General features: G+C 54.0%; 1 long non-coding RNA gene across 32 annotated transcripts in view; it reads right to left on the bottom strand.

Moving 5' to 3' along the window:
• Positions 1-26,318, bottom strand: part of LOC103352362 (uncharacterized) — a 185,709-nt gene that overhangs the window by 102,350 nt on the left and 57,041 nt on the right. For 30 of the 32 annotated variants that reach the window (XR_011381751.1, XR_011381762.1, XR_011381782.1 and 27 more), the window contains 4 exons: positions 20,523-21,029; positions 19,078-19,166; positions 7,466-7,517; positions 5,272-5,345 (listed from right to left, as the gene is read on the bottom strand). This is a non-coding gene — a long non-coding RNA (uncharacterized lncRNA). The remainder of the gene's footprint in view (positions 1-5,271; positions 5,346-7,465; positions 7,518-19,077; positions 19,167-20,522; positions 21,030-26,318) is intronic. The other 2 variants (XR_011381765.1, XR_011381754.1) reach the window with 1 other exon arrangement.

Raw genomic sequence — 26,318 nt, 5'->3', positions numbered from 1 at the left:
CCTAGCTTCTGAAGGGCCAGACCTGTCCAGCCCCCACAGACATGAGAGGAAAGCCAGGTGGAAAGTGGGTCCAGAGCTACCCAGTCCTTCCTGACTCCGTGCCAGACCCTTTTTCTTAAAGCTTTCTTTGATTTTCATGCAAAAAAAAAAAAAAAAAAAAGGACCAGGGAGAGCACAAGGACACTGCCAGTCTCTTATAATGACAATAAAGAAGAGAATGGTGGGGCTGGCGCTGTGGCATAGAGGGTAAAGCCGCTGCCTGCAGTGCTGGCATCCCATATGGGTGCCAGTTCGAGTCCCAGTTGCTCCTCTTCTGATCCAGCTCTCTGCTATGGCCTGGGAAAGCAATAGAAGATGGCCCAAGTGCTTGGGTCCCTGCACCCACGTGGGAGACCTGGAAGAAGCTCCTGGCTTCAGCCTGGCGCAGCTCCAGCTGTTGCGGCCATCTGGGGAGTAAACCAGCAGATGGAAGACCTCTCTCTGTCTCTGCCTCTGCCTCTCTGAAACTCTTCCTTTCAAATAATTAGATAGATATTTTTTAAAAAGAGGAGAATGGTAGCAGACTTTGCTTATGGCAATAAAGAGGAGAATGGCAGTGGACCTGTGGCCTAGCTTTAAGACACCCTGCCATATCAGAGAGCCTGAGTCAAGTCCTGGCTCAGCTTCAGATTCCAGCTTCCTGCTAATGCACACCCTGGGAAGCAGTGGTTATGGCTCAAGTACTTGGGTCCCTGCACCCATGTGGGAGACCCAAATGGTGTTTCTAGCTCCTGGCTTCAGCCTGGCCCAGCCCTGGATATTAGGGGCACTTGGGTATCTCTCTGTTTTTTCTTCTCTTTCTGTCCCTCTTCTGCCTCTCAAATAAGAAAAATAAAAACAAAAACAGTGAGCATGCCCAGAAAGCAGGCTGGGCAGCGCAGGCTGCCGCAGCTGCAACTGTGTGAACTCCCCAGTGCCCTGTGGGCTGGGGCCTGCACAGCGGTGCTGGCCTTTTATGAACTGCATCCATCACCCTCGCAAGCCCATGCAAATTGCAAAATCACATTTTCCAATTGAGTTAATGAAGCCAGATGAGTACTGTCCTTCGCAGAGAGTGAGCTGCCACATTGTTTGTGGAAGACAGGAGCTGGTGGATGGCTATCCCAGGTCAGGACGGCAACTCCTCCTGGGAGGCCTGCAGCCCAGTCCTCTGTGACCCAGCTGCAAGACACCTGCACACCATTTCAGAGAGCCTGGGTTCAAGTCCCAGCTCTGCTTCAGATCCCAGCTTCCTGCTAATGTGCACCCTGGGGGGCAGCAGAGATGGCTCATGTTCTTGGGTCCCTGTCACCTATGGGAGAGATCGAGACGGAGTTCCCGGCTCCTGGCTTCTATGTGGCACAACCCTGGATGTTGGGGACGCTGGGATTTGTGGATCTGTTTCTCTTTCTGTCTCCCAGCCCCACGTTCCGCTGCCCTCCAGAAGAGAAAGACGTTAACAGAATGTGTTGCTCAGGAAGTGGCATCCACAATGAGCATCGCATGAGAATCTCTGCACTCCAGCCGTTAGCCCCAGGAGTCTGCAAGGAGGGGCGACCCCACGCACGTGGGTTTCTTGCAGAAGCAGTGGGGTCTCTGCCTTCGGATCCACATGCTCCTCGTGGCTGGGCGTCACATGGCACATTCTGACGGCAAAATTGACCCACCCTGCTTCTCAAAGGCTCAGATGCTGGTGGAAAGAAAGGCGTGGATCAAGACCGAAGGCCTGTGGCACACGAGGGTCTTGGAACCAGCCCCTAACGAGCTGCAAACACAAGGACGCATGGCAGAGGGCTGCAGCCTCCTGAAGTGACACCTGGACCCCAGCCTCAGCACCTTCCTTGCGCCTCCCCACAGTGTGCAAACAGGACACAGAGCCCCGCCAAGAGAGCCCCCTCATGCCTACAAATTCACTCTGGCTACAAACAGGGCCTGAAGCTAAGCTCTTTCCCAGGCCAGATTCAGCAGACGCCCCGGTTCTGTGCCTTAAATTAACTGTCTACCTGGTTCTGTGCACTTAACCAACAATCTCTGTAAGAATGTGGGACACCATGCAGGTTGCACACACCCGGCGTTTTGCAGGCACTCGAGCTGCACACATGGACAGGGTGGGCGGCAGGTCCCACCCTGAAGTGGGAGACAAGGGCCCTGTCTCCATCCTCCCCTGGAGGGTCTGCAGCAGTCTCCACCGGGATGGCCATGGTGCAATGGCAGAAGTAGGAGCTGTGCCAACGGAATGCGTGAGATTCCGCACATTTGGAGGTTCTGTTGCACTGAGGAGCATGGCACTGATTTCCCATCCCTAAGATGCCGCAATTTTTGAAAAAGCACCCTCAGCATGATTAGAAGCAAAGGAAGAGACCAAATCCTGAGGTACTACTGATCCGGCCGGACTCCTCGGCGTGATGCAGTCCCACCACACGTGCTTAGTAAAGGACTTGCTTTAAACACAGACTTGTGAAAAACAGCAGGGTGAGACGCCAGAAACACCACAGGCCTCCCGAAAGCCCCCATGATGCTGACCTCGTGGACCAGAACTCAGTGGGCTGCGGTCTGGGCACAGCTCTCCATGCCCCTCTAGAGGGTGGAAGCTAAAAGGGCCTCCCCAGGTTGGTAGCAGGGCTGGGGGTGGTACTTGGCGGACAAAGCCCAGGCCACGGCTGCACGCAAAGGCCCAACAACCATGGGAAAGCTCAGGCTCCCAGCAAGGGCAAGGAGGAGACTGGAAGGGATTCTCCTCGTTGGACGAGCAGCAGGCTGTGCCTCTGGGCTGGCGCTGCCTCCACCCTTGCTGCCACGGTCCACACGTGGTGCCCTGAGTATCGGACCACCTCACCACCCTCCTGGTACTCCCTCTGCTCACACCAGGCCAGCCCTGGCTGCTGCCTGGATGCTGTTTCCTGGGAGGTGTGCAGGCCTGCACCTCCTCTGTGCTGGCCCAGGTGTCCTTTTCTGTCTAGGCCATCCTGCACAGTGTCACCCAGCAGCCCTGTCCTGGGTCACTCCAGTGTTGTCACAGTGCACACCACGCTGCCTGTGCTCATCGCTGCTGTTTGCAGCCACATCGCTAGTGCCCAGATCTGTACAGGTGGATGGTGGACGGAATCCAAATGGCACAGCCTGCACCCAGGGCAGCAGGGAGACACGAGGGCACCAGCATGAAGGCAGACAGCCTGGCCCCAGCATGCAGTGCCTCTGAGAGGTTTACATCCGGGACTCAGCTCCCCACGGATGGCCCTCAAAGCCCGGGACAGACTCATGTCACGGTGTTTACTGAGGTGTTACTTGTAACAGTCAGAAATGAAATGGTTAGGATAAAAAGTAACACAGTTGGGTCAGGCATGTGGCATAGCAGGTAAAGCTATCACCTGCAGTGCCGGCATCCATATGGGTACCAGGTCAAGTCCCAGCTGCTCCACTTCCCTTTCAGCTCCCTGCTATGGCCTGGGAAAGCAGCGGTGCTGTCCCAAGTCCTTGGGCCCCTGCTACCCATGTGGGAGACCCACATGAAGCTCCTGGCTCCTGGCTTTGGCCTGGCCCAGCCCTGGCCACTGCAGCCATCCGGGGAGTGAACTAGCAGATGAAAGATTTCTCTGTCTCTCCCTCTGTTTAACTCTGCCTTTCAAATAAATAAGTAAATCTTAAAAAAAAAAAAAAAAAAAAAAGTAACACTCATCCTGTGGTGTCCAAGGGTAACTGGGTCAGGTTTCCAACCCCCACCACAGTAGATTTCCAAGTCCATGGAGGTTCAAGGCCTTTCCATGAAACAGCACATAGGACCCACGCAATCCTCCCATCCGCTTTAGGTCACCCCCGGATCACGCGTGACACTTCCCACCATGCAGCCGCCGTGGATGTCGCTTGCTAACTGGAAAGGGAGTAATGGAAAGGAACAGCCATGTGTCTTCAGCGCAGGCGCACTCTGTTCTCTGGGTATTTCTGATCTGTGGCTGGTGGAACGCATGGGTGTGGCATGGCTGAGGAATCGTGGCTATGAGGGTCAGTTGGCGGTGCTAATAGCCACACAGAGCAGCTACCAAGTGCTGACGGGGAGGTACACAGCTTCCATGTGCTGTGAACTCGCTGCTTCTGACTGATGGCGAGGACCCTGAGTCAATGCCCAAGGCAGCACCCACTCGTGTGTATCACCGACGGAGGTGCTGACGTGCTGAGGCTGAGCAATGCCAGCATTCTGCTTCCTGGGGAGGGTGGCAGGGTGCCCACGCTGCAGCTGGGCCAGTGTCCCCTCGGCCTCTGCACTTCCATGTGTGCAGCCGGCGGAGCAGACATGGTCCTGCGCCGCACCCACGCCCTCCCTCTGTCCCTGCACTGCCAGGCTCCACGGCTTCCTCCTGGATTCCCGAGCTATTCTCTGCGCAGTCTCACTCATTTCCTGTCCAGGGAGCTGTGGCCCCATCTCAGGCCAGCAGCGGGAGTGAGAGCCAGCAGCCCCACAGCCTGTTGCTCCTCATTGTCTTGGGGGGAGGAGGGTCGGGGTTGATCTGCCCCCGCTTGCCCGAGGGCCACTGTCGGAGAACTGGAAAACCGAGGCCCTGGCAGGAGGAGGCCAGCTGGCCCCACGGCAGCCCTGGGCGGGGCTGGCCTCCTCCCCTTCCTCTGGCCTCCATCTGCTCAGGCTCTGGACGCACTTTCAAAAGCCTCTGCCTCTACCCCTTACTCTCCATGGGCTCGTCTGCAGCAGTGCCATGGCTGTGTTTTCTTCCTCTACGCGTCGGATTGCTCTAATTTAAACCTGATGCTGATCAGCAGTTTGTCAAACTTCTGCCAGCCAGATGCACGCGACCTACACTTTTTCCTGTGTGTGCACGTGTGCACACGCACATGTACGTGCACACATGTGTACGTCTATTTGCATGTGAGTACATGTCTACGTGCATGTGTGAACATTATGTGTGCAAGCATGCATGTGCGTGTGCACAGGTGTGTGCATGCGTGTGTGCGAGCACACGCACTGAGAGGAAAATTCCTTTCACGTGGCCTCCTGTCCCCAGAAACCTGACCATGTCTTTGTCTTGGCAACTGTCCCAGCAACACCACCACATGCCCTTTCCTGCAGCCGACTCGTGCAGTGTTTTGAAAAGAGCCCTGGGCTCTGGCAGTGCTGACTCTCACCACAGCCACAGGAAACAGGGTCCAGCTAGGGAAGACCCCAACTGCGCCCCAGGGAGGACTCACCTGAAGCTAGACATGACCATCCCCCCTGGGGCCCCCTCCCTCCCACATCTCTCTCACCGCAAGCAGTAGAAGTGGTGGACACTTCCTCCATTGCTGGCCTCCAAGGCCGACTCCCAGGAGACTTCCAGGGGCTGGGGGTGGGGACATCATGCTGAGTTAGTTCCACAAGCACTCCTGGCGGATGGCAGCCACAGGCAGCACCCCACTGCTTAACCTCTCACTGCAACACCAACACTGCCTGAGCCCAACAGCATTTTTAACACAGGGAAGTACTCTAAGGCACCCCGCTTCCCAGTAGGTTGGTCCCTCCCCACTGGGTTTGTCCCTCGACCTCTCTCTCGGGACACCAGACTTCCTGTGGGGGTGGCCAGGACCTGGCTCTCCAGGCAGGGCGTGTCCTTGGAGCCAAGGCCACAGCAGGCTTGGGTCTGCTGTGTCCAGCCCCAATCTGTCATTGGCAATACCAGTATTCAAAGGAACTGTCTGGAAGATCAAATGCGAACCTCAATGTGGATTTAATTTCAAGTAGTGAGACTCAAACATGAATTTCCTCCCTGGGTTTTCCTTTTCTCTTTGTGTTTCACAAAGCAGGATGGAGGGGCAGGGCCCGGCCCTGGAGGAGGCCTCCTTGCAGTGCTGTTGCTACTGGCAGGCGACTCTCCCTGGCCTCGTGCGCTCGGCTGTGTTCTCAGGATCGCGTGTGCTGCACACATCACCCTGCCTTCTTCTTTAGAAACTGGTTGGGATCACAGACAAAAGGCCATGTGTTTCAAAGGAGGAAACACAGAGGAGTGGAAATCGCTGCTCTGTCCTGATTGGAGACAGTGACAGTCGGGTGAGCTTTTGAGGCCTCGTGCTGGGCTTTATTTCTGCTCTGTGCTGGAGCAGGCCCTTCTCCAAGGAATGCCATTGGTTACTCTAAGTCCAGGAGGCTGTGCATAGTGGGTGCTCCTAGGGCAGATGACAGGTGCCCAGGCCCCATGATGGCCATGCTGGAGCAGCCAGCTCACTGGGCAGGAAACAAGCTGATGGAGCAATTTCTAGGGCCCCCAAGCCAAAAGCGGTGAACGTGGCCTCCTCCGTGTGGGGGAGGGAGCAGCTGGGAGGCCTGGGATCAAATCCATCTCTGCCTCTGGTTGCCTGCAGGTCACGAAGCAGATCTTTTGTTTTAAACATTTACTTATTTATTTCAAAGTCAGAGTCACAGAGAGAGGAAAGACACAGATTGGGAGAGAGAGATCTTCCACTTGCTGCTTTACTCCCCAAATGACTACAATATCCAGGGCTGGGCCAACCAGAAGCCAGGAGCCAGGAGATTCATCCTGGTCTCCCACATGGGTGGCAGGGGCCCAAGCACTTGGGCCATCTTCTGCTGCTTTCTCAGGCACAGTAGCAGGGAGCTGGATCAGAAGTGACTGGGACTGTAAGCGGGCTCATATAGGGTGGCAGCTTCACCTGCTGTGCCACGTGGCCAGCCCTTGGAGCACATCTTTAAGGACCCCCGGCTCGGCTTCCTTGTAGGTGGAGCAGCCCAGGGGGTCTTCCCTTCTGCTGTCAGCAGGGCCAGGTCTGATGTCTCCTGTGCAGCACAGGCCTTAGCTGTGTGTGTTGGGGGGGAGGACCCAGAGCTAGTCCTCTGTGTGAGTTCACCAGTTCTGTCCTCAGGGGATACCCTCATGCTGTCCCCCAGGACCGTCCCACAAGAGAGCAGGGGAAAAGGAAGGAGAACCCGCAAGCCTGGGCCACTTGGAGAGCCCGGCGCCCCTGTCTAACTTCAGAGGAAACCGTCTATTTCCTGCAGAGTTTCCTATACTATCCAGAATTGTGGGGGCCCCGGCGGGAGACTCTGACCCAGCTCCAACTCTGAGCACAGGAGAAGGCCAGCAGGCAGGGCGTCTGGCGCAGGGAGAGGAAGAGGTGCATGTGGCTTACGTAGTCTGGAGTGTGGCCAATCTGACGGCAAAGGAGAAGCTCCATGACTGCCACGAAGCATCTCTCCAGCCTGACGTCCTTGGCCCAGCACACGCGGCCGAGAGGCCCCATCCACAACCAGCCCCAGACACGCCTGGGGGTTCCGAATGGCAGGGTCCTCCAATTTTAAAAGAAAGCATGCTCTCCTGTAGCTGACTTTTTGTTTTTCTTGCTTCCGAATGCCCCTTGATAGATTCTACCTCGCAGGGAAATCAATACAAACTTTAATCACAGAATTAAATAAAGTCCAAAACTGCCAACATTACATGGCAACACTCACCGAAGCCACTTGAACCTGGAGTTTCCTGGTTCTCCTTGACCAGCCCTGTAATCTGTAGGAAAATCAATATCATCTTTAGAGTAATTTGGGTACCTCGTCATCACGGAAAACAAGCTCCCAGTGGAATTTACTACAAAGGAGTGCCTGCCCCCCAAGAGAGTGACAGGCCCTGGACGGCACAAAGAACACCAGGGGAGTGGCTCCATGTCATGTCACGCACAGCCGCCTGCCACGCTCCTGCCCACAGGCACAGGCCCCGAGAGCTCAGAGTCGACCACAACCAGAAAACCGGAAATGTCCCTGGAACACAAACAGCTCCCACTGTTGTGGGACCCAGAGGCATCTGGGAAGGAGGGGCCTGCGTCACACCAGAGATGGCTTCATCGAGCCAATGCGCACTGCATTGGCACTGACCCCGACCAGTGCCCCTCTTCCCACCCCTGGGAGCCCGGGAGAAGGCCAGGCCCCTCGGCGCTCACATTCCCACGCCCCCCGCTCAGCAGCCGTGCGTATCCAGACTGTGCCTGCACGCAGCCTCCGTGAGCTCCGCTCTCCTGGAATTACGGGGCCGAGACCCTGTTCTCCTCGCCTAGGGCAGGTCTGCGTGGGGAGCCGCAGTGGTAGGAAGGCGCTTCTGGTGATGGCTGCAGCACCCTGAGCTGCCTGGGGGTTTCCTGGTATTTAACTCAGTCTCCCTAGATTTCCTGTGCTCCTGTCCTACGTCTTCACAGTGAGCTTTTCAGGTCGTGCAAGCACACCCTGGGAACAGAGAGCAGAGGCAGAAAATGGGCTCAGAGGTAGCCCAGCAGGAGCCAGCTGGATCAGGACTGGAGGAAGTGAGAGCAGAAGATTTTACAAGGACAAAGCCAACGGTGAACGGAGCCAAGGCCGGGGCTCAGAGCCTGCAGTTGCCGGCTGTGAAGCAACAGAGCAGCGTTTGGCACCCAGACCCCGCATCAGAGCTATTTCCGGGTGAGAGTTAAAGGCCAGCGAGGGCTGGGATACTCCCCGAAGCAGCAGCTGAGTGCGACAGCAAAGTGCTCTTGGGCTGCCCCTCCTGTGGCTGGGCAGAGACGGCTCAGGGCTCAGGTGGGGTGGGGTGGACTCAGGCTCTGGTTTTCTTCCCCCTTTGCCAGCAAGCGCCAAAGAGGGGAGAGGTCAATTAGCACTTATAGTACCTGAGGTCTTTTAATTTTTGTTCATTTATTTGAGAGGCATAGAAAGATGGAGAAAGAGAGATTTCCCATCCGGAGATTCCCTCCCCAGATGTCCTCAACAGCCCTATCTGGGCTAAGCTGAAGCCTGGAGTGGATAATCAACTCAGGCCTCCCATGTGGGTGCAGGGACCCAAGCACCCGGACCGGCACTGCTGCCTCCCAGGGTGTGCATGAGCAGGACGCTGCGCCCAGGCACTGTGCCGCGGGATGCAGGCACCCCAGAGGCATCTCAGCTGCTGGGCCAAATGCCCACAGACATCAGCACTTGTTTCTTTGTTCCTGTTTTGAGTGACTTCTCTGATTAAGCAAATAAGGGCCTCTTCAGGATAAGGTTCTGATAGCTGCCAGTTCTTGGAACAGTCTTCCTGGGCAACACCAGTTCTGGAATGTTCTTTATGAGCCATCAGCGCCAGCTCTTCCTCCCTCACATGCCCAGCGCTCATCTCCATCTCCAGCAGCCTGTGTAGTGTCCAGCTACCCCACCCCCCAGCCCGTGCTCCCGGCTCTAGCCAGGAATGACTGGCTGAATGATTAGCTGCCTCTGCATCTGAGCGTGAGCTGGCTGTGTTTTGTCTTCTGTTTGCACTCACATCTTGACCCACCACTGGTGCCCGGCCGATCATGGACGGATGGATTGAGTGCATGGCTGCCCCCTGGGGAACACTGTGAAGGGGCATCACAGGCATTTGGGAAGTGAACCAGCAGATGGAAGATCTGTCTCCCTCTTCCTTCTTGTCTGTCTCTGTGTCACTCTGCCTTTCAAGTAGATTAAATAATCAAGTAGATGAAATAAACGGGGCCAACGCTGTGGCGCAGAAGGTTAAAGCCCCAGACTGCAGTGCCGGCATCTCATATGGGCACCAGATCCAGTCCCAGCTGCTCCACTTCCAAGCCAGGTCTCTGCTACGGCCTGGGAAAGCAGTAAAAGATGGCCCAAGTCCTTGGGCCCCTGCACCCACATGGGAGACCCAGAGTAAGCTCCTGGCTTCAGATCAGCTCAGCTCTGACCATTGCAGTCATTTGGGGTGTGAAGCAGCATAATGGAAGACCTCTCTCTCTCTTTCTCTGGCTCTACCTCTCTCTGTAACTCTGTCTTTCAAATAAATCAAAAAACAAAATAAACATATTTAAAAAGATCACTTTGGCTAAAATTTATGTTCAGCTCAAAATCTATACTGACTTCAACAATTCTTCAATGAATCTATGGGTTAAGTTTAGTGCACTTGCTTTTCATTCCTCTCACTCTTTTTAATCTCATTTTGGTGGTGGTGGGGTGAGTGAGTTGAAAAATCCAGCAACTTTGGGAAAACCAACAAGGTTACTGACGCGAATACTGGGCTTCCTTCCTAGAGACCACGGGACGGCTGTTCTGGGGATGACTCCAGCTGTCACTTACCTCACCAGCAGTAAGATCCACTCGGGAATCAAAAGGCAGACGCTGTCCCCCCGGAGGGCCAGAGACAGCAGGTTATACGAGGGGACTTCACAAAGCTTATGGAAAACCAAGTTAAAAGGTAAGTTCATTCTGCTGTTAAAAACTGAAATCCATGTGAATGGCCCTCAGAAAGTTCATAAAGAATTCCTATTATAAAAAAAAAAAACTACTCTTGGATTTAAAAAATTTTTGCTACACTTTTTTTTGAGAAACAGAGACAGAGATAGAGATCTTCCGTCTGCTGGTTCACTCCTCACTCAAGTGCCCACAACAGCCAGGGCTGGGCCAGGCCAGGGCTAGGAGCCAGGAGCTCCATCCGGGTCTTGCAGGCGGCTGCTTGCACCATCAGCTGCTGCTTCCTAGAGTGAGCATTAGCAGGGAGCTGGGTCAGCAGAGCCAGGACTCAAATCGGCATTCCATCATCAGATGCAGGGCCACACATCACTCGGCAAAGCACCTACTCCCTCGGTGAATTCTGCTTGCACCTTTCAAGAATCCTCGTGGGGGTTCTGTGCTCTGTCTCCCGAGGCTCACGTCTCAGTGTTCTGTGTGCTCCCATCCACACACACTGGCACAGGCAGAGCTGACAGCTACAGCAGGTGCGTCCCACCTGACATTCCCACCCTCGCACCTCTGCACCGGGGGTCAGACACCAGCTCAGTTGAGGGTCAGTCATGAGCTGCCCAGCCCTTCCCACAGCCTTGAGTGGACACAGGAAGCAGAGTTCCGCTGAGGGACAGCGGGGGGCATTTCTCTCTGCTCCTCCAGGTTTGTCTGACACAGGGGATGAAGAGAGCAGGTGGCGAGATCCGTGGTGATGCAGCCGAGTCTGGCTGTGTTGTGTGCGTGGACTCAGACAACCTGGTGCTGTCTCTAAGCCCTGGTTTTACAGGCACCACCCAGGGGCTCAGCAAGGGCCTGGGGACTGTCGCGGAAGAGTCTGGTGCAGGATCCCACCCCACTCCCCACTGAACTGCAAGTTCTTCCGTGGAGAGGGCCGGGGCCCAGGACTGTTTCTGTTCTCCCTTGTGATGCCCAAGCTGCTGCAGGCCAGGCGGGTGGTTCTGCTGGCCCGAACCCTCAGTGCTGCTTCCAGGGACAGGAATTCTTACAGGTCCTGGCACTAGGGACTTCTGCAAGCATTTCTTCTACCCTCCGCAGATGTCCTGAGAGGGCCAGGTGCTCTCCAACCCTCTGCTACCCCTTGGCAAGCTGGTTCCTCTGGGCACCGTGTTGGGTCCTTCTGTGCTTCTCAGCTCAGGTGTCTCAAGACTTAAATGGTATCCCAGGGCCTGATCAGCAAGCTTGAAACTCCTTTCCCCATCCTTTGCGATGTGGGTGGGGCTGGGGTGTCACAGGACACCTGCACCCTGGTAGGTGGGAGTGCTCTCATTAAGTCCTCACATGCGTCCAACCCAACTCTCCAAAGAGCCACAGACCTCAAAGCCAAGAGAAACCTCTCGGGGATAACACGGAGGCAGACGATGAAGATGTCCAAGGAGGGGTGGACGATGGAAAGTGTGTGCCGTGTGCTGGCGCCTGTCAGTCATCCACACACGCCTGCCTCGGAGGATGCTGGACCTCAAAAGAGCACGGTCTTCCCCAGAGCCAATCCCCGGATCGAGGAAGCCACAGTGGTGTGGGGACACAGGTTTGGCGCAGTTGCAGCTCTTTGCAGCTGCCTCCCCCCTTTCTTTCCCTGTAGGGCTGCAGCGCAGCAGCCGACACCATGACGCCGACGCCATGACGCCATGATGCCTGCTCTCTGTGGAGCACAGGGAGCCTAGGCTCCAAGGGCAGACAGACTGCTCAGCCCTGCTAGGAGCCGAGGGCCTCCACGCTCAGCACAGAGCTGCATGGGCCCACCAGAGCTCAGAAGATCCTCAACAGAGCTACAGGCATTCCTGCGGATCCACCCATCGCCGACAGGGAAACGCAGCACCTATGGGGAGACGGCCGGGGGCCAGGTAGACCCGGACGCACCAGCCTTTCATCACTAGAGCAGGGCACCTGAGCAGCTACCTGGACGAGAAGAGGACCTGCAGCTACAGTCTTGCAGGTTCAGAGTCCAGGGGTCTGCCAAGGGCCTGCAGTAGACGGCAAAGCGCAGGGGGTAGGGAGAGGACCGCACGGCGAGCCCAGGCCCACACTCAGCTCTGAGGCCAGCCCTCTTGGGGCAGCTGCGCTGGAGAGCAGGCACCCAGTGATTCAGGGCCCCTCCCCCCACTAGGACCCACCAGCCACTGGGAGTACCACTCGGGGGGGGCCAGCCTCTGACACAGGGCCTGTGGGAGTACATTCAGCGTGTAAACCCCAGCAACCACTTAAATTACATCACAAACATGACTCTCCTCTGTGGACACACACCGTGACCTGCTCGCATACTCCGAGCTCCCAAGACATCAGAATACCCCAGACAGGGGACAAGCTGGGGACGAGCCGGGCCCACGAGGGTGAGCAGCGGAGTGTGCTTCTGTTTTCAAACGTAGACAACTTACAGCTCTCATTCCAGCCCTCGGGGAGCGTGTTTTAATGAACAGATAAGAATGATTTGTGAGTGAGGCATTAATTGCTTATATGTAAATAGCTGATTGTGAAATGCTATAAGGGTTTGTTTGAAACTGGTTTACTCCCCTAAACCGTGGCCTACAGATCAATTTGCTTTTACAATTTACTCCACAAGCCCTGATTTTGTAGATAACACAAAGGTAAATTTCAACAAACTAATGAGATCTGAGTTTCTGTGTTTTTCCCCGAGTTGCTGGTTCTGGGTCCTGGATAGCTTCAGTTTTACAATGATGAATGTTCAGTTCTAAGACACATTTAAAATATGCCATTTGCTGTTCTTGCCTCGTGATGCTAATTTTAGCCAAGGCTGCAGTGATAAAGATTTACATAAACAAAAGCATAAATAAATAAAATCTACAGGGCTTCCTGGAATTACCAGGAAACAATAGCTTCCAGAAATGTCTCTAATTAGCCAGCCTTCCATGGTGGCAGTGGACAGTTTTATAGATGGTTCCCATTTGCAGTGACTTGTTCACAACATGCATCCGCTTTCATAAACACACTTAGACACACGTGTGTGTTTTCTGTTAGCTTTCTGGCTTCAGTATTTGCCATCCACATTTCAAATTATCCTGAAATCAAGCATTAAACATGGACTCAGTAGGGTCCTACTGACAGCAACGCGTATGCCACAGCAAAAGGAACAGAGCTCTCGTCAAGAGATCTGTTCCCTGGTAAGCCCATAATCCTCTCTGTAGCATTTCTTCGCACTGAAAAATAGAGATCCGAGGTTGCAGAAATGCACGTCGTGGAAATCCCACCGGCAAGGAAGGGAATAACTTGCAGGTGGCCCCTTCCGTCTTGGGAAGAAGCCGACTTCCCATGCAGATCTTCCAAACAGCTGGAGAAACCCGACCCCGGCGTCCGCTGGGTCCCAGCCCAAGGACCAGCCCAACACCTGGCCAGCCCATCCCACACACTCCGTTCCTCCCTGCATGTGTGCACATTTCAGGAAAAATTCTACTTATTCCACCACCTACCAAACAGTGTGGCCCACCAGGCAGTGGACACATTCTTTTCACACCCCCAGAGTGACCCTCAATGCTCCTCTCCCTGTGTTTGTGCCACTGTAGCCTATGAGCAAAGAGGGGGCCTGAACTGCAGTGATGTTCTTTCACGGGGTGCAGGAACGACAGCCTCACATCAATGAAGTGCGTCCCCCAGCACAAGAGAAATGGAGGTCGCTGTGTTCTGCTCAGAGCCTGGGGAAGCACCGGCTGTCAGGGCTCCCGCTGTGGCCGTGCGTGCCTGGAAGGGCCCCTCAGCTGTGCCGTCCGATCCTGATGGCAGCGAGTGGCTGCCCGTGGGGAAGTGGGCAGCGGCTCAGCCCCAGACACGGGGACCCCAAAGACGCAGACTTGTGCTCCCTTTGGAAGCACATCCTCACCATGCTGGCAAGCACGGGAGGCATCCTCTTCTGCGTTGGAACTTGCAAGAACGGCTCCTGGGGTCCACGGCGGCGTGGGCAGAGAGGTTCCCTCGCGGTTTCTGGTATTTCCTCTCCAGCCAGGCTGCAGCCATGGAGCAGAGCCTCCGGTGAGGTCTGCGCTCCACACTCGTGCAGCACTGGGAGCCACTCAAAGCCACGGAGAACAGAAAAGAAATCCCGTGGAGGAAAGCACGGCCGGGCACGCGGCCCTCCTGGCGCCATGTGCACGCTGGTTTCAGCAGTCAGTGGGAAGGACAAGTGCCCACCACAGCTGGGAGTCCCACCCTCAGCCCTGAGTCCCGGGCCGCTGACGGTGGAATCAGCAGATACTCTGCCCCTCTGCCAGGAGACAAGGTTTCTGAAGTCCTCACCCGTGTTCACCAAGGGCTGGGCGTGGCACCCTGAACGGGCTGCGGCCGTGGCAAGCTTGTTTCTCTGCCTGGTTCCTGACCTCACACCAGTGCTCTTAGCACTTTGGAGACTCTAGCATGCGACCTTTTCACTTTAACACCAACATCAATACCTTAGGCGTGTGTTGTGGGGATTAGAAATACAGTCGCGGGGCCAGCGCTGTGGCACAGTGGGGTTAACGCCCTGGCCTGTGTGGCTGCATCCCATATGGGCGCCGGTTCTAGCACTGGCTGCTCCTCTTCTGATCCAGCTCTCTGCTATGGCCTGGGAAAGCAGTAGAAGATGGCCCAAGTCCTTCGGCTCCTGCACCTGCAAGGGAGACTGGGAAGAAGCTCCTGGCTCCTGGCTTCAGATTGGTGCAGCTCCAGCTGTTGCGGCCAGTTGGGGAGTGAATCAGCGGATGAAAGACCTCTCTCTCTCTCTCTCTCTCTCTGTGTGTGTGTGTGTGTGTGTGTGTGTAACTGACTTTCAAATAAATAAGTGAATCTTAAAAAAAAAAAAAAAAGAAAGAAATACCTTCACTCTGGTTGACAGTTTTGCTGAGCAAGGAAAACAGTTAGCCTTTGTCCTTTTCGTGATGGGACAATCTGACGCCATCTCCCACTTCAGGATTTCCCCTTCAGTGCTAAAAAACAGAGTGTAGGTACGGACGCCACCTGGGGTCTACCTGTCAGATGCTCGGGCTGTGCACCGGACAACTGGGAAAAGTTCCATCCACCTCAAAGAAACCACAGTGCTGTCCTCTGGAATCGTACGCAGCCTCCTCACACTTCCTTTGCAATCACTAAGTCCTGGTCGTCGGCCTCTCCTGAAGTAGGCCATCCATTCCCCGCCTCTGAAATATCAGCACAGCTCCAACAAAGCAGTGTTCCCATGGGCACGCTCAACACAGTGACACCCTCAGAGGCAGGCCCTCGGCACGGGGCCGCACTCACAGTGCAGGCAAATGCTTGCAAAGCGCCACGTCTTGCTGTATTTAGTCTGGTTTGTGTAATTCAGAAGAACAGAAAAGGAAAGAAGGAAAGTGACTGCTAAAACTTAGGTTGTAGGGGCTGGCATTGTGGTGCCTGTGACACAAGCATCCCATATGGGTGCTGGTTCGAGTCCCGGCTACTCCACGTTCAATCCAGTTCCCTGCTGATGTGTCTGGGAAAGCGCCAGGCTGTGGCCCACATGCTAGGGCTCCTGCCACCCACGTGAGAGACCAGGATGGAGTTCCAGGCTTCTGGCTTCAGCCTGGCCCAACACAGGTCGTTGTGGCCATTTAGGGAGTGAACCAGCAGATGGAAGATCTTTCTTTGTCTCTCTCTTTCTCTGACTCTCCCTCCCTCTCTGTAAGTCTGCCTTACAAATAAATTATGTAGTTTTTAAAAACTCAAATTACACGCAAAGAAAAGTAAGTTACGTACAAATATAAGCATACTGTGGAACTTCACACTAAAACCCATAACCAGCCTCCTGGGGCTCTGACCAACCCCCCCAGTTCAGCCACGTGCCTGTGCCTCCCTCTCTGACTCAGCACGGAACCCGGAACCCTCAGAAAGGCCCCGAGCTGCCTGCACAGCTTCCACAGTCCCACTGCTTCAGCGTCCTCCTACTGTCTACTCCTTCCCAGATGCCTTGAAAGACACAAAGCAAGCATAAACTAAGGCCCAACCAACAGTAAGATCAGGATCCAGTGGGGCCGGCGCTATGGTGTAGCAGGGTAAAGCCCCAGCCTGCAGTGCCGGCGTCCCATTTGGGCACTGGTTTGAGTCCCAGATGCTCCTCTTCTGATCCAGCTCTCTGCTATGGCCTGGGAAAGCAGCAGAAGATGGCCCAAGTCTTTGGCCCCCTGCACCCACATGGGAGACCTGGGAGAATCTCCTGGCTCTGGCTTCGGATCAGCTCAGCTCTGGCCATTGTGGTCATTTGGGAAGAGAACCAGCGGAATGGAAGACTCTCTCTCTCTCTCTGGCTCTACCTCTCTATGTAACTCTGTCCTTCAAATAAATAAAATAATTCTTTAAAAAAAAAAAAAGAGCATGATCCAGAGACAAGCGCAGGTGGGAAGGGGAACAGACACGTGGGTGAATGGCAGCAGCACGTGAGAAGGGCTGTCCAGGCAGAGGGGTGGGGCGGAGTTGGGGCACAGAGTGGAACCCGCACATGGGCTCAGCTCCCAGCCCCATCACTGCTGTGTGCCTCGAGGCCTCCCTCTCCAGCAGGAGAGCCAGAGCTGCTCTGGAATTCACCGCGTGGACCCTCAGGGCCTGGTGGCTGCTTCCAGGGGTCACGAACACTGAGCCCCTGCTCCCGAGGGAGACGCAGTGTGTCTGGCCTGCTGTGGGCGGGTGGTCACCAGGAAGCCTGTTTGTGCTCTTCTGTTCAAAGGCGCGTCCCTTCACAGAAGCTGCTGTCATTTACTGCTGACACTGCCACCCACGGTGACTCGCCCTCCAGCCCAGCAGCCCCCGTGGGCTCTGTGGGCGCCACCTGTGGCTTCCCTGGAAGGCGCACCACCCTGACCTGTACCACCCAACAGCCGGGACCATGGTGCAGCACTGGATCCCCTCGGAAGACACGACAGGGGCAGAAAACCCAGCGCTGGAGCCAGCGGTGTGGATGACATCTGCGATGCGCCGCACGCAGTGAGGGGACAGTCGGGCCAGGCGGGGCTGCTCCCAGCTAGTCAAGGCCCTGAAGGCAATGCTGAGGTTCTCTGGGGAGGAATCCCTGTCTTGGAACTGTCCCCAACTGCCAGCTTGCCCCACAGACTCAAACATGCTAGGCCCCTTATTCTGGGAGCCAGCTGCATGGAACATGTCCTACCACAGGCACACACACGGGCAGGTACACACTTACATACATGTACCATCCATACATGCATGTGTCACACACATCTCCTCCAGAGATCCCTGGCACATCTGCTTTTGAGTGCTGCCCATCTCCTGGTGCTACCGTCAGACAGGTGGGACGTGTGGCCACATGAGGTCCTGGCCTCACCCGCTTCCTTATCAGAGTGGCATCAGCCACGTGGTTAGACTGCCAGTTCTATGGATGCTTCAGTGTCAAGATCTCTCTGCAGAGGAAGTCATGTGAACCAAGCCTCCCCTCCCACCTTCCAGGTCTCTCCTTAGAATCGCAGCGTGTGGGGCACGCCCTTGACGCAGCGCTCAAGATGCTGCTTGGGATGCCTGCCTCCCATCTCGGGTGCCTAAGTTTGAGTCTCTGCTCCTCTGCTCGATCCGGCTCTCTGGGAAGACTGAAGACGATGGCTCAAGTACATGGAGCCCTGCTGCCCATGTAGAGACCCAGATGCACGCCCTGGCTCCTGGATTTGGTCTGGGCCAGCCCCAGCTCTTGCAGGCATGTGGGGGAGAGAACCAGTGAATGGAAATTCTGCCTGTATTTCTCTGTGCTTTTCAAAAAAAGGGACCATAAACAAATTGTTTGTATAAATTTAAAATAAGGAATCCTGGAGGGTGACCACATCTTCCCAGCACTTTGCTTCTTTATTTCTTCAGGTACAGAGGTAAAACCTCAGCCTCAGGTAGCCTCCTGCTCAGAGTCTGATATGCACACCCCCAGGGCGTGGCCCCTCTGTGGCAGGCTCTACGGGCCTCCAGGCCTGTGGCCTCCACAGACAACCACAGGGAGCTGGGCTGGGGGCCAGGAGTGGGCAGGAGGGGCCCTTTTGAAGGCCTGGAAGTGCCAGCAAAGAGCAGATCAAAGCGCCCATTGCGATGGCGGCCTCATCAGGACGATTTGTCACACTTGTCCATGGGTAGGCAGAAGCTCCTGTAGAACTGTCCCCCAGCCCAGTGCCGCAGGCAATGCATCTGAAACGGAGCTCTTAGATGCAGAGTCACCACTGTGTCCCCACCCAGCTGCCATGACCACTGCTACAGAGACGCTGTCCAGGAAACAAGGCCACCCCTGAAAACCATCCCTGCGTCTAACCCGTTACAGGCTGGCAGAGACCCCTGCTGAGACAGCCCAGCCAGCAGTGAGCCTCAGCGGGGCAGAGATGCCTCTGGGCAGAGCGATCGCCTGTGACCCCGGAGGGCCCCCGTCCAGCCCTGGGGTGCACGGCTCATGCAGGGACCCCATCCATCAAACTGGACGCCCGTCCTGGCCGAAGTGGCTCTCGGGCAGACACGGCTGTCACCAGCGAGCCTCACAGGGCTGCCATTCTTCCCCCCAACAAAGCATCTGCTGTGCCCCAGACCCAGAGCACAGCCGTGTGCTGCAGCCCCAGGCGCAGTGGGTTCTGGGGGCGGATGTCAGGGCTGTATCGGGGCCCAGGCTCCCCTAGGTCTGCTCCGGGCAGAAGACAAAACCATCATTTCGCCACACTTCTGGACTGAGTGCGTTTCTAGGAGACTCCCAGGCAGTCCTCCGCTCGCCTGTCTGCACACCCCGCCTGCCGTGAGCTGAGGTGATGTAAAGCAGCACCTTCTCCTGCGGCAGCTCTTCATGTGCAGGACGGTGCCCCCGCAGGCAACACCGCCGCCCTGTGAACGCACAGCTTTGATGCACACCTCCTCCCAAGCACCTGTGTGGGGCTCACCTGCCGGGCAGGGATTCTTCTGGGACATCAGGTTGTATAGGTAGCCGACGCCCAGTCACGGAGGCGTCCCCAGTCTCTGATGCAGGTACCTGCAGGAGGAGCTAGAGGTCAGGATCCCCTGACAGTGACCGCAGTGATGCCCACAGAGGCCTCCTCCCTCTCCCTCCCGGCTCCAGGGGCCCATGCTTCACCAGGGATTCACACAAGAAGGGAAGACACAAGGAGTTACTTCAGCAGCTCCTCCGCTAGGAAAAAGTCTGGAGAGAAGCCTCTCCCTCGGCAGACGTGAGCAGCGACTCCCACCCACGATCCTTCCACTGTGTCTGGGAAGCACAATGAATGGCCTCTGCCCGGGGCTAGGTTTGGGGGAGACGGGTTCCCACACACCACACAACCAAACAGGAGAGGCCTACGGGACTCGGGGCTGGACCTCGGCCGCTGCCAGCCTCCTGAACGGAAATCCCCCCTGCAGCTGTGGAGGGGCCCCTCCTCCTAGCCCCAGGGCCGGGTGCTGGATTCTCTGCCACCTCGGATGGCCTGGGCAGCACCCAGATCTTCAGCTGCAGAGCAGCGTGGACTCGACACAGAACCTGGGGTTCTCGACACATATCCCCTGCTGTTGGAGCACAGTGCCACAGTCTCTGTCCTCCTCCCCCTCCTTTTCCTCTGCCTCAGGATCTCCAGCCTGCAGCTGCCTGCTAGGCCCCATTCTGTGTCTGTCTTTCCAGTAACGAATGAACGAATGATGCAAACCTTACTTCCCACTGTCGCAGAACGGCCCACAGATCTGTAGCTGTGGAATCCACACTGCAGGCAGTAAGAAGGGGAGAGCAGGAGGAAGAGGAACACCCAGGTCAGCTTCGTCTATCCTTTACTCAGAAAATCAGCAGGGGCCGGTGCTGGGCGTAGCAGGTAGAGCTACCACCTGCAGTGCCGGCATCCCATATGGGTGCCCATTCAAGTCCCCGCTGCTCCTCTTCCAATCCAGCTCTGTGCTGTGGCCTGGGAAAGCAGGAGAAGATGGCCCAAGTGCTTGGGCCCTGCACCCACGTGGGAGATCTAGAGGAAGCTCCTGGCTCCAGATCAGTGCAGCCCCGGCCATTGCAGCCAACTGGGTTGTGAATCAGTGGATGGAAGACCTCCCCCTCCCCCTCTCCCCCCCTCTGCTTCTCCTCTATCTGTGTAACTCTGATTTTGAAAGGAAGGAAGGAAGGGAGGGAGGGAGGGAGGACGGGAGGACGGGAGGGAGGGAGGACGGGAGGACGGGAGGGAAAGGGAAAGAGAGGAAGAGAGAATCTGAGCGTGCACATCTGTATCGGTCACTACGTGACAGTCCCTCCACCATCCTATAGAGCTGGTTGCGCAGCTACTGTGGAACCCAATACACAGCTCAACTCCAGACAAAATGAGACGCGCTGATGAACTAGAGAGGACTGCTCCATCACCTGCTTCTAGGTGGACGCCGAGCTCAGTCTGCCGCAGGCGGCTCTGGGGAAGCAGGGACAGACAACAGCCATGCTCTTCAGGATCATCTCGCTGTCCAAGGTGAGCCCTGGTGAGAACACTGGCGACTGTGTTCAGCCACCCAAGGCCCCACAACTGAGTGAAGATGAGGCGTGTTGTTCACGGAAAATGTCCCCCTGGCCCTAACTGTCCCCTCGCAGGGTGGCCAGCATCAGTGCGACGATGATTTATGGGAGAAGTCGGCCCTGGGGTACTCCTGTTAAGCAGATGTCCTTGGGCAATTGTATTTTGCCTTTTCAGAGCTGTTTCATCTCACTTGTTAGCAACACAAAGCTGACAGTCCCGGAGGCACAAGGCTGGACGTGACACGTTGTGCCCTCGGCTGCTCTCGCTCACAGACCACGCTGTCTCTCCAGGGTTCCTCTGCTTCCCTCCAGATGCACGCTTGGGCCTGCAGCACTCGGGGTCTTGTCCCCTGGCATCCTCAGCTGCAAAGAAAGAAAGTGGGAATGGAGGTGACACACACAGCGCTCGCCCAGCTCCCACCAAGACCCTAGCTCTGCAACCCACAGGGGCCCACTGCTCTTCAGCTGGCTACCTCGGGGGGCACAGTGCAGCCAGCTTCCTCCCCCTTTTCCCTGGGGGTTCTGGAGAAGACAGCCTGGGAGAGACAGAATGACAGTTCCAGGGAAAGCTCTGACAGGGCCTGGGGCTGCCTGGAGCTTGCTTTAATCTCATCTCCTTCACACAGATGTCCCCGATTTCCTGACAGGGGACGTCTGTCCAGTTCTCCAAGCCCCTCTCACCCTCAGAACATAGAGCACACCCTGGCACTCAGTTCGTGCCCCCATGCACTGTCTCGCAGCGGCTATCTGCTTACACCCTGTCTCCCACTCAGGGTGCAATCTGGGACGTAGGCTCCCAGGTCTGGGAGCTGTGGAGTATCCAGAATGCCGGACGCAGAGCAGGCAGGGACTTCAGAAATACGGGTTCAGCCACCGTGACAGAAGAGCCCAAACTACTGTCCTAATGCCCACAGGCTTTTGTTTGGAGACAACAGGGAAAAAGAACCATTTCTGTGTCTTCGGAGCACGGTGCCAATGGGGCATGGCAGAGGTTCAAGCAGAGATTCTCTCGGCAAGACCCGGAATGTGTACTGTGGAGTTCTGCATCTGGGGACAGCATGAGTAAGAAGGTGTCATCCCACACGGTGGCCATGAAGCCAGGGATAGGAGCCAAGCATCCCTGACCAGGAGGGAGATAGGCCTCCTTCCCCCAAGTCACCAGGTGCAGGAACAAAGGGGGCCAGGAGACGCTCACAAGACGAATCCATCGCAAGGACACTTACAAAGCAGTACTGTGGAGGTTGCCTACCATAAGGAGGACACACAGCACTGTAAAATATGTTCTACGAGATAAGCACAGTTCAACACATTTGGACAACGTCCATGCACCCAACTCCCCAGCTAAGCCACGTCCAATCTTCCAGCAGGAACTGGTCCTGCTGGTCCTCTGAAGGCACTCCCACCCAACCTATAGCCCAGCTCCAGGTGCCCACTGCCATACTGTCCCACAGAATAGTTGGCTTTGGGAAGAAGCTCAGGAACTGAATTGTGTAGGGCATGCGTGTAAGCACCGTGCTTTCCTCATTCACCACAAGGTTTCTGGGATCCATCCACACTGTCATGCATTTTCATTTTTTTTAAAGAAAGCCTACTTTCTTTTTTTTCATTTGAAAGACAGATCTTCCACTTACAGATTCACTATTTTTTTTTAAGATTTATTTATTTATTTGAAAGTCAGAGTTACACAGAAAGAAGGAGAGGCAGAGAGTGAGAGAGAGGTCTTCCATCCACTGGTTCACTCCCCAATTGGCCACAACAGCTAGAGCTGCACCAATCGGAAGCCAGGAGCCAGGAGCTTCCTCTGGGTCTTCCACATGGGTGCAGAGGCCCAAGGACATGGGCCATCTTCCACTGCTTTCCCAGGCTGTAGCAGAGAGCTGGATCAGAAGTGGAGTAGCCGGGACTAGAACCGGTGCCCATATAGGATGCCGGCACTGCAGGTGGCGGCTTTACCCACTATGCCACAGCATTGGCCCTGAGTTTCACTATTCAAATGCCTCCAATAGCCAGGGCAGCACCAGGCCAGAGCCAGGAGCCTGGAACTTAATCCAGGTCCCCCACATGAGTGGCAGGGATCCACAAGCTTGAGCCATCACCTGCTGCCCCCCAGGGTGTGTATTGCCAAGAAGCTCTGGAATTCGGGGCAGAGCTTGGACTCAAAACCTAAAATTGTTCAACCATCTTATTTTTAAAGATTTATTTATTTGAAAGGCACAGAAATAGGGACAGATCTTCCATAAATGGCCACAATGGCTAGAGCTGGACCAGGTAGAAACCAGAAGCCAGGAACCCATCTGGATCTCCCATGTGGGTGGCAGGGAAACAAGCATTTGGGCCATCATCTGCTACCTTTTCAGGAACATTAGCAAGGTGCTGTATTGAAAGTAGAGCAGCCAGGACTCAAACTAGCACCCGGAAATGGGATGCTGGCCTTACAAGTGGCGGCCTAACCCACTGTGCAGTAAGTCCACCCCTTGACCAGTTTAAATCCCCACTGTCAGTGCATGGGTGCTCCTGCTGCTGCACACCCCGACAACATTTGGAATAGCCATTCTATTGGGTTTGTAGTCACATGGCATTGTTACTGTCACTAACAATGCTGATCCTCTCCCACGAGTCCTTGGCCATTTCTCTTTGGGAAGCACCTGTCCTTGTTTTTGGCCACATCTAAATCTGACTGCGTGTCTTGTTGCTACTGCGTTGAACCAGCACCACACATCGCGAGCACAAGCTCTCCGTCAGGTGCACACAGTGCAGGTTACCCCAGTTATACCCTTGCCGTTTCATCTTCTTAAAGGTGTCTTTTGAACAACAAATTTTTTAAATTTTAATGAAATCCATGAACATATTTACCTTTTTCCTTTATGGTGAGGGCCTTTTGTGTCTTGTCTAGGAAATATTTCCTTATTTCTCCTAAGTCTTCTAGGTTTCTTCTAGATCAGTGGTCAGCAGCCTGTCTGTTAAGGGCAGTGGACACTTCTGGCCTTGCGTGTCACGTGGTCACAATACTTCGTCTCCAGTGAATCTGAGGTACGACCTGAGTCAGGGACTGCGATTCCCTTCCCTTCGTTAATACCCACGTGTACATCCAGACCTTCCAGCCATGAGCACTGGGAGGACCAAGTGTGCAGGGTGGACGTGGCTCGGCACCTCCTGTTCCGCTCACAATACCATGTCCGTTCTCACTGGCTCATTCATGGTGGCCTCACAGGAATTCTCAGGAATTCTCCAACTTTATTCTTTTTACTTTAAAAAAAAATCAGCCTTTTTCTTTGTTTTTCTAGTATAACTACTTAAACCAGCTTTCCAGCCGGGATTTTTGTTAGGTTTGCACTGAGTCTAAAGGTTAGTAAGAAGAGAACTGTCTTAACAAAGTTCAATCCTCCAATTCATGAGTATGGTGTATAACTTCATTTATTTAGTTGTTTTATGTAACTGCTTTCAGGTCTGTTTGTGTTATTTAGTCTGTAGGTCTTAAGTATGTTTGTTTCATTGTCTCAGTATCCCATGTTTTGATTATTACTATAATGGTACTTTTACTTTAATTTCCACTTTTTAAACAATTGCTACTGCATCACAATAATTTTTATATAGAATTTATATTCTATAAACATGCATAATACATCTTCTAATTCTAGCATATACTTGGTAGATTCCAGTCTTCCACATGGGTGGCAAGGACCAAAGTACGTGAACCATCACCACTGCCTCCCAGCGCCCACACTGGTGGCGGCCGGTGTCAGGAGCTGGCACTGGGAACTGAACTCACGCGCTCTGATGTGCAGCACAGCTCTCTCAGCTGGCACCTTCACTGCTAGGACGCATGGCCATCTCTACGTCATAACAGCTTTTAGGGATTTTGGCATGTACAGTTATGAGAGAACTGACCTGCAGTTCTCTCTTTTAAAAAATATTTACTTATTTATTTGAAAGGCAGAGTTTGCAGGGAGAGAGGGAGAGACAGATCTTCCATCTGCTGGCTCACTCTCCAGATGGCCACAATGGCAAGTGCTGGGCCAAAGTCAGGAGACAGAAGCTTCTTTCAGGTCTCCCCAGGGGTGCAGGGGCCAAGCACTTGTGCCATCCTCTGCTGCTTTCCCAAGGCCATTAGCAGGGAGCAGGACTGGAAGTAGTACAGCTGGGACTCCAACCGGTACCCATATGGGATGCTGACGTTGCAGGCAAAGGCTCTGTCCACTGTTACAATGCCAACTTCTAGTTCTCTTTTCTTCGAATTGTCTATTTTTGTTATGAAGGGCAATTCTGAATGCATTAAATGAGTTTGGAAATGGCTCTTCCTCTTCTATTTTCTGAATTTTATGTAAGATTTGCTATTTCTCTTTTAAATATTTCTTTTTAAAAAAAAAAAAGATTTATTTATTTGAAAGGCAGAGTTACAGAGAGGGAGCGACAGAGAGAGATCTTCCACCTATTGGTTCACTCCCCAAAAGGCCGCAGCACTGGGGCTGAGCTAGGCCAAAGGCAGAAGCCGGGAGCTTCATCTAGGTCTACCAGGTGGATGAGAGGGACGCATGCACTTAGGCCATCTTCTGCTGCTTTCCCTGTGAGTTACAGGTGCACTAGCAGGAAGCTGGATGGGAAATAGAGCAGCCAGGAGTTGAAGGCCCTCATGGGATGCCAGCATTGTAGGCACCAGTCCCTCTCTTAAATATTTTTCATAGATTCCACCAGCAATGTCATCTTGGCCTGGAATTTATCTTGTGGAACTTTTAACTATTATTTTAGTTTAATTTACTGAATAGATATTAGGGCATTCAGACTTTCCCATTTCTTTTTCATCAATGTTGATCATTTGTATTTTTCAAAAAATTTTTCCATTTCATCTTTGTTGAGAGTTGGCAATTTTTCCCTATAAAGGGACAGATAGATATTAAATATTTTAGGGTTTCTCATGCAACTAGTCAAACCTGATACCATGGCACAAAAGCAGGCAGATACAGAAATAATGGCAGAAGCTGTGCTCCAATAAAACTTTATTTATCCAAACAGGTGGCACCAGGTTTGGCCCACTGTTGTGGTTTTCCTGCCCAGATCAAGTTTTTGGCCACATTTGTGTGTAAAATCCCCTCGTTAGTCTTCAAATGTCTGTAACATCTAGAGTGACATCCCTTTTTTTCACACACAATACTGTTAATTTTCCTTTTATCTCGACGAGACAAGGTAGTGGTTTATCACTCATTGATTTTTTTATAAAGAACTATCTCTGAGTGTCATTTGTTTTTTCATTGGCATCGTCTGTTCTCTTTATAATTTTATTTCCTCTGTCAGCCCTGGGTCCAATTTGCTCTTTTTCAAGAATATTACCCTGCAAGCTTCCATCATTGATCTGTGGTCCTTCTTCCTTTCTAGATCAGCATCTAAAGCTTTAAATCTTTCTCTAAACACTGCCTTGGTTGCATCCGCAATTTCCTATGGTGTGCTTTTATTTCAGCGTAATTTAAAATGTTGTCTATCTTCTTTTGTCATCTCATCTTTGACTCACACATTCTTTGGAAGCTTGTTGCTTAATTTCTGAACATTTTACATATCTTTGTGATATAGATTCCTAATTTAATTCCAGTGAGATCATTTGAGAATCATTTCAATGCTTTCAAATTTATTGAGAAATTTTGTGGCCCAGCATTTAGCCAA

The sequence above is a fragment of the Oryctolagus cuniculus genome, chromosome 13 (genome assembly GCF_964237555.1).
Source record: "Oryctolagus cuniculus chromosome 13, mOryCun1.1, whole genome shotgun sequence".
Lineage (NCBI taxonomy): Eukaryota > Metazoa > Chordata > Mammalia > Lagomorpha > Leporidae > Oryctolagus > Oryctolagus cuniculus.
This window is presented reverse-complemented; position numbering and strand designations above follow the sequence as displayed.